At 44.5% G+C, this 12,201-nt stretch overlaps 1 long non-coding RNA gene across 1 annotated transcript; it reads left to right on the forward strand.

Annotated features, from left to right (window-relative positions):
- Nucleotides 1-5,005: 5,005 nt before the first annotated feature.
- Nucleotides 5,006-11,727, forward strand: LOC138844980 (uncharacterized). Its single transcript, XR_011381519.1, has 2 exons — nt 5,006-5,448; nt 9,235-11,727. It is a non-coding gene; the product is annotated as an uncharacterized lncRNA (long non-coding RNA).
- Nucleotides 11,728-12,201: the final 474 nt, after the last annotated feature.

The raw sequence follows: 12,201 nt of genomic DNA on the forward strand, positions 1-12,201 counted from the left end.
ATTAAGTTCTTACAATTGTGTCTACAAAGCACACTGAGTCTGTGAAACTCTAATTAAAATTAAAAGAAAATCGAAGAAAAACGAAGCACATTAATTTGTTCCCTACATCACTGCTTACCTATCTGCAAAAAGAAATACAAAGACTCAAATAGAACTAAGAAAATGAGGTACATTAAGTAAATAAAAGATACAGAAACATATTAACTATAAACAATATGGTACACAAAAAACTACATATGATGTCACAAAAATTGAAACATAGGGTTAACATGCCAATTAAAGCCACTTCATTCCACACCACAAGTACCTAGGTTCAGTATTCACTTCCAGCTCCCGACTCTAGCTTCCTATTAATGTGGACCTATAAGGCAGTTGTGATGGCTCAAGAAATCAGGTACCTGTTTCTGGCTCCTGACTTTAGCTTCCTGTATTGCGGACCTGGAAGGAAATGCTTATGGCTGTAAGTATTTGGGCACCTATCACCTGTGTGGGAAACATGGCATGATTTCCCAACTCCTCAACTCAGCCAGTCTCAGGCCCAGTAAGTTGTGGGAATTAGGAAGTGAACCAGCAGATGGGAGTCCTCTTTATATCTGTTTCTTGCATTGTGTGTGTGTGTGTGCGCGCACGCATATGTTTATGTACACATGCATGTATCAGTATTTGCCTCTGAAATAAATTTTCAGGATAAAAATCACATATTTTTGAAAAAATGTTAACTTTTTGATTTGAAAGGCAAAGAGAGTTCTCCTATTCTACTCCCTCACACCTCAAATACCTGCAAACAGCTAGGACTTGGTCAGGATGAAGCTGGGAGCCAGGAACTCAGTCTCCCATGTAGGTGATAGGTACCCAGATACTTTTGCCATCACCTGATGTCTGCCAGGACACACATTACCAGGAAAGCTGGAATTGGAAATGGCCCCAGAATTCAAGTCTGAGCACTGTAACACAGGACACAAGCCATCCCAAGGACTGACTTAACTCCCACACCAAATGTGCACCCCCAAGAAAGCTTTTAGAACCGAAAAATGACACACAAAGGCTGTTAAAAAGCCTAAAGCTAGAATTAGGTGATCTTTCAAAGCCAAATGAAAACTCCCTTGGATTTTTCTGCATATCTTCCTTTTCCTTCATTTAGCATATTTTAACAATTATGACAAGTTTTCCTCTCCAATCTCTTCATTTGTAATGCCTACCTGAAGTCTGGTCCTGATTTCATAATATAAGAGTACAGACCAAAAACAGTCATTTTTCACTGGTTAATATCTGTCTGGTTAGTAACAATTCCTGTCAACAGAATTAAATAGGAAATGACAACAGCAACAACCAAAAAATAAAAAAGAACCCTTGATAATCTTAAAATTTCTCCCCACACTAGTCACATAAAAAAATTAATGAAACTCAAACTCTGTGACAATAAGAAAAATCCTCCACACTGAATCATCTAAGACAAAAATATTTCAAATGCATCTGCCTATCCCATCAATTTAAAAATATTCTAAAATGCATTGGTAATTATTCTTTTTAATTTATTAAAACTGAGGTAAGAGTTTTTATTGGAAATGACAAAAAATAAATAATTAAATAAAAAAGATACCACCAGAGAACATTTTGTCCCACCAGGAATACAGGAGTGCCCAGCCACTCTCCCAGGGTGCAGCCCATCGTCTGTCTGATGGGAGCTGCTTCCCAGACCCTCCACGAATAGTGAGGGCCCTGTCAGACACCAGGGTTGCAACTTGAAATGGAGGTTCACTCCTGCCACAACTTGTAGCCACAGTCTCATCAGCACCCAAATAACAAAAAAGCCAGCTAAACGCTGTGGACCACAACGTCTTGGCACACCTGCCATCTGACTCTCAATCTGCACTGCCAACACCTGGACACTCTCAACCTGGCACAACTAGGATCACCAACTCTGGAAGCCAGGAGTTCCTGGCTCCTGGCTTTAGTTCAACTCAGCTCTGGCTATTGCGGTCAATTGGGGAGTGAACCAGTGGATGGAAGACCTCTCTCTCGCTGGCTCTACCTCTCTCTGTAACTCTTTCAAATAAATAAAATACATCTTAAAAAAAAATGAGCTCTAATAAGTTTGTTTCTGCAATGGTCTAGATTAGCAATTCATTTTTTAAGTTAAAAACATTTTACTTGCAAAACAGAAATTGTATGTACTTAGAGTATAAAACATGTTTTCAAATACATCCACACTGTAGGATGGCTAAATTGAACTAATTAAAGGTATGTGTTACCTCACATACTTACTCATTTTTGTCATAGTAAGAACACTAAATTACTCTCATTTTCAGCAAGATGTCCCAGTGATTCTAATACAAACATGAGAATTATTAGCTGGTCAGCCTACAATAGTGATTGCCACAGGAGCTCTCAGTGGAATTTAAACACAATCAGCTACTGAAGCTTTGGAACAAATATTTTTACAAGTAGCATGGACATCCTTCAATGCATTGCTCTCTACACTAAATAAGAGTTTGGTAAAATGTTAGCTATAGGATAGAGAAAGCGATAACAAAGTCAGAGGCAGTTTCTCAGCATTTAGAAAATCTATCTTCCTTTTCAAAAAAAAAATGGGAGAATAAAAACAAATCCTTTTAGCTATGTGTCCTACTACCATGCTATATCTAAAACATTTTATGTGTACTATTAAACTGATTTCAAATATCAGTCTCATCATTAGATGGTGAATTTGTACAAATTCAGATATAATAGCAATCTCTAACAGGTCAGATATCTTGTATACTTATACCATCAATGGGGCTTTAGTTTTTTTAATGCAATATATTATTCAGAGGAAATACAAAACCCTATGTAGTGCTGAAATTAATTTTAATGTTCACTAAATGTTATCCTCAGCCCTTCTGGCAATTAAACAGGGTGGAAAAACCGCTGCTCTCTAGACCTTCTTTTGAATAATTCAACCCTAAGTAGAATAATCAATCAGAGGGCTAAGCTCTAGGCTGTCTGTGGTCACTTGACCAGTGACAAACTAGAATGTGTCTGAGCACCACTGACCGGCCTCACCATATACAGCTTTTGTAAAAGCTCTATGCTCCAGTCCCAAGGCTGCTGTGCACTGTAATTATGCATAAGAATATTTTTACTTCCTGTGTTTGAAACATAAATCAATCAAGTACTTCACTCTGTTAGCTTGAATCTTAATTCTCTTGTTTTTAGAGCCTTAGAAAATAAAGCCATCCAGTGTTTCTCGGTGGGCAAAAATAATGCAATGCTATAACCAGATTTAGTATCACTATAGTTAAGAGATCCTAACCAGACTGTTCTATCTTTGAAACAACAACAAATATTCAAACACTTTGAAGCAATTATGGAAAAACCTACTTTACTTTGGTTAAGTTTAGTAGTTTGTGTACTAACTAGTTGATATAATTATCCAGTTTAAATAAAGATTTAAATTCAACCTCTACCCTCTTTCAATACAGAATCTACACAAACTGTGGATAGTATATGCTCTCATACACTTTGGTTTTAACTCCTTAAATGTTTCTAGATGAATGGCTAATTTAATGTTAACCAAGTGTAGTGATGTTTACTTTTGGGATGACTGAACACAATTCCTGCCAACAGCATTCACTTCAGAAAACTAAATAGTTTAATACAGAATGAAAACCTGACTTTATATTCTGTTCAGATTTGCCTAGAGGTAGGTCACTAAAGTATCTCTTTTCTTCTAAGTACAATTAAAAATAGGTACCTGAGCCTGGAAAAATGAACCCTTTGGCGAAGTGTGCAAAGAAACTTGGCTGACTGGGTAAGACCCACTCCCTTTCTTCTCAGCTCTATCTGATGGAAACTATCCAGAATGCTTTCAATATATTACCTTCATATATACTACTCTGGGAAAATCTTGACCTCATTTAGCACTCTTTAGATTGTGTGCTTTAGATTTAGTGCTTTTCAGATTGAGATATTTTACACTTGTGTGTTTTTTACATTAGAACCACTCAGGGAGCCTTTCAAAAAGCACCAATGTCCATAAATATAAAACAGGCACAAGTTATCTACACTGGAGAATAATCTGAACAACAGTGATCTGGGGAGAAGGGCATGGCAGTGGGTACCATCGCAGGGACAATGGCGGTGAGTTTTCTATGGCTCCATGGGATTGGGATTACACTGGTGTATGCCTTTGCCTACTGCTCAAATGGTACACTGAACTCTTCTGCATGCCCCTGCTAAGTAGATTTTACCTTAAAGTAAAAAAGCCACCAAGGTATAGGTACCACTTCCAGAGACTCTGATAAAGTTGGTTAAGGGTTGGAGCCTACATATTCATAGTTTATGAAAATCCTTCAGTTTTTCTGATATGCAATCCTGAGAAGCACTACCTCAACGTTATAAAACACTCTGCTTAAAGAAACATGTGGAGGCATACATTGGGACAACAGTTCAGACATTAACCTTTGCTGCTGTACTCAAAGCATAAAGTTGTATATCTTGAAAAGTTTTCTTGGAAAGTGATTTTGAGGTTAATATGCATTATTTAAAAATCCTTGGCATAGGCCGGCGCCGCGGCTCAATAGACTAATCCTCCACCTTGTGGCACCAGCACACCAGGTTCTAGTCCTGGTCAGGGCACCGGATTCTGTCCCAGTTGCCCCTCTTCCAGGCCAGCTCTCTGCTGTGGCCCGGGAAGGTAGTGGAGGATGGTCCAAGTGCTTGGGCGCTGCACCCCATGGGAGACCAGGATAAGTACCTGGGCTCCTGCCATCGGATCAGCGTGGCGCGCCGGCTGCAGTGCGCCGGCTGTGGCGGCCATTGGAGGGTGAACCAACGGCAAAGGAAGACCTTTCTCTCTGTCTCTCTCTCTCACTGTCCACTCTGCCTGTCCAAAAAAAAAAAAAAATCATTGGCATATCCGGCATGGTCTGTTGGGGAATAGTCCGTGGTGGCATTGCTAGGCGGAGGTTTTTAGTTTCAGTTTTGACTGGGGGCTTTCCAACAGGTGGGGCTCTCCAGAGGCAGAAGGATCGAGGTCACAGTAAACAACAAGATGGCGCCAGGAGCCCCCGCAGTGAGTCTGCCTGCCTGCCTGCCTGCTGCGTGACACCTCACCTGATTGGCCGAAGGACGCGTGCCCTTCACGTGAACAGAGACCGGATTGGTGTGCCTGATGCATGGACTCTAGCTTGCTTCTGATTGGTCACATATTGTATATAAGCCGCGGGTGTGAGGAGGAAGCTCTCTCTCTCTCTCCTCTCCTTTCCTCCTTCCTTTCTACCTCTGTCACATCTACTTTCTCTAATAAAAAGTCTACTGAAGACCAATAAGCGTTGTTCGTTCTTTTCTCGCCTGAGAAACCATCGTCGCGGGCCCTGGGTTGAGTCTGCTGGCCAGACTCCCCGAGACGCTCGTGGCAAGTGGTGCCGTGACTCGGATTCCTTGGCGAGGGACAAGCATCGGAAGAAGGCAAGAAAACTTAAAATGTACATATACGGAAATCTAGGGGATAAAGCCTAGGACCACGGCGGTTTTGAGCAAGCAAATCAGGTTGCAACCATGGGAAATACACCTCAGTTGCCAAAATGTGGCTGCTCCTCAATGGATTGTTGAGAGCAACGGGGACGCCCGTCAAAGCTGCAACTGTCTGCTCTTTCACCAGAGCAGTGGCGAAAGTTTCGCCGTGGTACACAGAAGGAGGGGATTTATCAAGGGAGAACTGGCGCACCGTAGGAAGGGAACTGCGTGCCGCTAAAGTTGAAGAAACGGTCTTACGGATGTGGTACTTGGTTGATAACACTTTGGCTACAGACTCAGAAACCATAGGGCAATTGCTGGATGAAGGTTTAAAAATTTTAGAGAAGATAGGCAAGGATTCCAAGGATAGCAGCAGCAAAGATTCCGAGGAGGAAAGTGGCGCTGGTGGAGGGACGCCAAGTAAGAAGAGCGTCCCTCCCTCTGATACCTCCCCACAACTTTATCCTCCGCTGCCTTCCATCCTGCCTTACCCTGAGGACTCTCCCCACTGTCGCTGCCTTGCTAGCAGTGCCCCACAGTGGCGCCCCATTGTACTCGGTTCAGGGAGGATGGCAGTGAAGGAAAAGGGAAGGGCCATGACTCCCATTGACCCAGAGGAGGAGGAGCGAGACAGCCTTGTCGGCAGGGGAATCCAATCCCGCCGAGGGCCAATTCTGGATTGGTCACAATTCTATAAACTACAACAGATATTCCCGGTATTCATAGATCAACAGGGCAATAGAGGTTGGACACTGATGGACTTTAAACTTCTTAAGGAATTGCAACAAGCAGTACAACTTTACGGGCCCCATGCAAATTTTACTAAGGCAGTCCTTGAAGGCATGGGATCGGGAGGCCTTATAGTGGAAGATTGGAGAAACATAGTTAAGGCAGTTTTGTCAGGGGGTGACTATCTTCTATGGGCCGCAGCTTATGGGGAGCTAGCAAAAAAACAGGCACTGGTTAGTAGAACCAACGGACAGCCCACTTGGAATGAGGATATGTTAACTGGGAATGGAGCCTTTGACACAGAGGACGTGCAAGCGCGGTGCCCAAACGAAGTACTGATGCAAATTCAAGACATGGCTCTTCGGGCTTGGAAGGTGGCCCCAAAAAAGGGGGAAATTAAACACAGTCTTACTAAAATAATCCAAGGTCCCAATGAACCATATGCAGACTTTATTAACAGACTGTTTGAGGCTGCTGGCAATTTGTTTGAGTCGGTGGATGAAGCCGCCCCATTGTTGAGGAGATTGGCCTATGAACAAGCTAATAAAACATGCTGTACGGCGCTTAGACCCTGGCAGCATAAAGACATTCCCACTTTCATAAAAATATGTCGAAATGTGATGGACAATATTGCGTCCGGCGCTCATGCTGCTATGGCCATGGCAAAAACCATCCGAGGCAACGGCCGCAAGTGTTTTAACTGCGGCAAAGAAGGGCACCTAAAAAAGGACTGTAAGGAGACTTGGATACAAGGCCAACAGCCAGGACTGTGTCCCAGATGTGGGAAGGGTAATCACTGGGCCAATGAATGCTACTCAAAAATGGACAAGGCGGGCAATCCTTTAGAGCAAAAGGTGAATAGACATCCCCAAAAACCAAAACGGAAGCCGGGCCCCAGCGCCCCAGGGCCCCAAACAACAGTGGGTGGGAGAGACTCGGGAAAACAACAACCAACAGGTATATCCTGTTTCGAGCTCTGAGCCATAACTGCCTCAAATATTAACCCCCTCAATGGGAACACAGGCAGTCGGGGTAGAACCGACCACAGGACAAGCCCCCTTGCAAGGTGTAGCGCTTGTCATTGGCAAAGCCACCAATTCACTTAAAGGGCTCCAGATTGTCCCGGGATTACTGACTTTCCTGCAAGAGAAATTAAAAGTGTTCTTACAGACCACAAGCGAGGCTGCGCTAATCGAGCCAGGGCAGCCTCTTGCTCAAGCACTCCATTGGCCTACCATTGCAGACTATATGGGGAAGCAGGGAATTCACCTTGCGTCCTTAACTATGACATTTGATAATCGACCTATTTGGGCCTTAATAATTAAAGGAAAGACTATTAGGGGGTTATTAGATACTGGGGCCGATATGAGCATTATTGCATGAAAGGATTGGCCCTCCTCCTGGCCCCTGCAGGAGTCAGACAATACACTTGTAGGATTAGGAATGACGGAGGCACCACCCAGGAGCGCAGAAGTCCTAGAATGGCAGGATGAAGAACAACATAAGGGACAGTTTCAACCATACGTATGTAACCTCCCCATCACGCTGTGGGGGAGAGAAGTACTGGTACAATTAGGACTCACACTCACAGATGGTAACAGTAAAGCTGGCATGGGCTGGCAAATGATGGCAAAAATGGGATACAAACAAGGAGGCTTAGGTAAACATGGACAAGGCGTAGTTGAGCCCATCAAAGCGAAACAAAGGAGAGACAGGTCAGGACTGAGTTTTCAAAAGGGGCCACTGAACAGCAGCCAATTCCCTTAACATGGCTTACGGACACCCCAGTGTGGATTCCGCAGTGGCCCCTACCTTCTCCTAAGTTGGCTGCTGTTAAACAATTGGTTAAAGAACAATTAGAGGCAGGACATTTGATGAGGTCCACCTCGCCATGGAACACACCCATCTTTATAATAAAAAAGAAATCTGGTAAATACCGTCTTCTTCATGATCTCAGAGCCATTAATCGGCAAATGCAGCCTATGGGAGCCCTGCAACCAGGCCTCCCGGTGCCAATTATGATACCTCAAAACTGGAAAGTGCTAGTAACAGACGTAAAAGATTGCTTCTTTTCCATCCCACTTCACCCACAAGACACCCGACACTTTGCCTTTACACTTCCTACTGAAAATCATGCAGCCCCCGACGAACGTTATGAGTGGAGAGTCTTGCCACAAGGCATGACAAATAGTCCTACTTTATGTCAATTATATGTGGTACAGGCCATCTTGCCAGTAAGACAACAATTTCCTGAGATTAAAGTGCTACATTATATGGATGATATCCTCCTTCCCACTCAGGACAACCACACCATGCTGGCGGCATTTACTGCCTTGCAAAAACAACTCACTAATAATGGTCTACAAATAGCTCCAGAAAAAATTCAATCTCAAACTGTTGTACAGTACTTGGGCCTAAAAGTAACCCCCACTAAGGTCATGCCTCTTGATTTTAATATTTCAACACATGACATAAAAACACTCAATGATCTCCAAAGGCTCTGTGGACACATACTCAGGTGTGGTCATGGCTTTGGCCATGGCCAAAGAATCCACCACTTGTGTCGTTCAACATTGTTTACAATGTTTTGCCACCTGGGGAACCCCACAAGTCATTAAAACAGACAATGGTCTCGCTTACATCTCTGCAAAATTTCGAGATTTCTTAACACAATTCGGCATCCAACATATAACTGGAATTCCCTATAATTCACAGGGTCAAGGCATAGTAGAATGTACCAATCAGTATCTAAAACTTACCATTAATAAACAAAAAGGGGGAGTAGGAGTATTATCCTCCTCACCCAAAGATATCTTGAACACAGCCCTATACACCATAAATTTTTTAAATCAGAAATCTGATGGCACCACTCCAGCCGAACGGCATACACATTCCGCTGAGAAGCCAAGTAAAGAATGAGTGATGTGGAAGGATCCACAGGATAATCAATGGAAAGGCCCATTCCCGATATTACGACGGGTGCGAGGCGCAGTTTGTTTTCTCCCACAGGACGCGGCACAACCAGTGTGGACCCCGGAAAGAAGGACAAGGAGATTAGACAAGCCAACGAAGGACGATGCTTACCATCTGGAACAGGACGAGGAGATCGCTGACGCACCACCTCCTCCTGAAGATCCTCCTATCCACCGCAACCAGCAGCTCTGATGAGGGCAACCCCTACTGGGGGCTCCTTCGGGTGCTCCCTTTTCCTCTCCCTTTATCTAACTCTTCCAAGATCCTCCCCTTAATGTACTTAGCCAATGCTACTCTTGGTCAGCGCTACAATGTTCCGGCTGCTGACCTGGTAGCTTCGCCTAACTCTGCTTAAGCTAGCCTGAATCTCACCTTATCTCTAGCCGGATCTCTTTGCTTTCAGATAAGCAAGGACGGTATGGATGAGTGTATGGATGAGTGCGGGTTTAATCACACCCACCCTTCACCATGCATTGTTTTACTCCCTTTTGTTCTCAGCGATTTTGTGAATGTTTCCCACTCCAACTCTTCATGTCAGAATAATTCCGGCAACGTGGCCTCTTTCTCCTCTAATAGCATTCCACTGCGTTGTCTCCACTGCACTTCTAATAAGCCTTTACCTATTGTAGACCCCATCCAGCATTGTAAATCCCCAGTCAACCCTGTACGCCCCGCTTTCTCATCTTGCTTATCTAGCACAGTTCACGCGCAGTTAGGTCATGGATTCTTTCTCACTCGCCACGCATTATTCGGGGGCTGGACAGCCCTCAATAATTCAGTCATTACCTGCTTTACTACTACAAATGTGACCTGTTCCAACCCTCATTCCAATAACACCCACATACAGCCACTCAGTAACAGCATACAGGCTTGGTCCAACCAAAATATGTTTGAAACTGATGAGGATGGTAGTGTGTGGGACCCATTTGTTATGTGTAATGCTGCTGGAGCTTGTACAGATATCACACCCTTACTTTTCCTTAAAGGATTCCATTGGGCTAACGGCACCTTCTGCGGCTCATACTACCAACTTGCTAACCTAACGTTAAAGTACTATAACATGTCCCATAAAGCTGAAGGCAGGGTCAATTTCCTGTGTGCCTGAGCACGCCTTTTCTTTGGTATGTTTGTCAAGACATTAATGGTACTTGTTTTTCAGGAAATCTGACTAACTGCTGGGATGGGAACCACATGGCTGTCATGGTTCGCATTCCAACTTGGGTCCCAGTACGGGTACTGGTACACGAACAGGACTTTGCGGTCGCCCTCCACAACCGAAGAGACTTCGGTGCCACTGCCATCGTTGTAGCCGTTATTGCAGCCTTGTCAGCCGGTGCGGCGGCCATCGGTATGGCAGTCTCTCAGGCTTCCACCCTATCCACACTGGATAACATTACTAAGGACACGGCCGCGGTGCTGGAACATCAACAAGAAATGGACCTACACCTCTATACCGGCCTCCGAATGCTAAATCAGCGTGTACATGTTATGCAGGAAGAGCTGGACTTATTGGGGGCTCTTACGGGTATGCCGTGCTTACTTCAATCCGTGTCCACTTGTGTTACTCCCTTTAAAGCAGCAGAATTTTCTCACTTAGCCAATGACTCTAAAGCTTTAGGAAAAATGATAAATACTACTTGGAATAGCAATTTCACTCTGATGTTAGATAAGCTGTGATGTGATATATTACGGTTAAGGGAAACCTCTCCTTCTGGTACAACTATATGGTCGCCCTTTGTGACCCTAGGGTCCTGGTTTAGCAAATCCTGGAACACGGTTAAAGAATGGGTGGCCATCGGGGCCCTGTTTATTGTGGTACTCTTGTTTGGTTCTGGGCTACTTCGCCTCCTGATCTCCATTATACGCCGCCATAGGCAAACGCAGCTGGTGGTTAAACAAGCTATGTTAGCGATGCACAAACAATACCCCATGACTAACCCCCAAGCTGAAGTGTGGCTTAGCATGTTGGAATGGTAGTCAAAGACGGGTAAGTTCTGGGAGGCATGTTGAGCAATCCAAGACAGGGCAGAGGGGCATGCTCCCCCCCGACCCCATGACGGGTATGCTGGTATTGCGCTCCTGGTCGCCTAAGACAGACACGTTTCCACGCCACCAATTTAAAATAAAGAAGGGGGAGATGTTGGGGAATAGTCCGCGGTGGCATTGCTAGGAGGAGGTTTTTAGTTTCAGTTTTGACTGGGGGCTTTCCAACAGGCGGGGCTCTCTGGAGGCAGAGGGATCAAGGTCGCGGTAAACAACAAGATGGCGCCAGGACCCCCGCAGTGAGTCTGCCTGCCTGCCTGCTGCGTGACACCTCACCTGATTGGCTGAAGGACGCGTGCCCTTCACCTGAACAGAGACCGGATTGGTGTGCCTGATGCATGGACTCTAGCTTGCTTCTGATTGGCCACATATTGTATATAAGTCGCGGGTGTGAGGAGGAAGCTCTCTCTCTCTCCTCTCCTTTCCTCCTTCCTTTCTACCTCTGTCACGTCTACTTTCTCTAATAAAAAGTCTACTGAAGACCAATAAGCGTTGTTCGTTCTTTTCTCGCCCGAGAAACCGTCGTCGCGGGCCCTGGGTTGAGTCTGCTGGCCAGACTCCCCGAGACGCTCGCGGCAATGGTCTCAATCTGATTACTTACATGATTACTTACACAAAAAGGAATACTATAAATGCCAAAATTGTTGTGTTTTAAGTGTTTGTTGGCTCTTTTCCATTACCAAAGTGAGAAACTACAATGATTTTGGCTATAAGAAAGGATGGACCAAAAGAAAATTTATGAGCAGGTTTATTTTTGCTGAAAGCTTCCATGTGCCCTTGTGTATTTATTTTTTAGTTACTGCCCAATCTATCTTTTCAAGTGACAAATAAAAGACTCTACTCCAGACATTATGAGGCCATTCTCAAGAGCATATATGCACGTGCACACATTATTTGATAATGGCACGGTGGTCCTGGACCTCCCACCACCCAAGGCTGGGCCACGGTGGCTGACAGATT

Source organism: Oryctolagus cuniculus, chromosome 13, assembly GCF_964237555.1.
Source record: "Oryctolagus cuniculus chromosome 13, mOryCun1.1, whole genome shotgun sequence".
Taxonomy (NCBI): Eukaryota; Metazoa; Chordata; class Mammalia; order Lagomorpha; family Leporidae; genus Oryctolagus; species Oryctolagus cuniculus.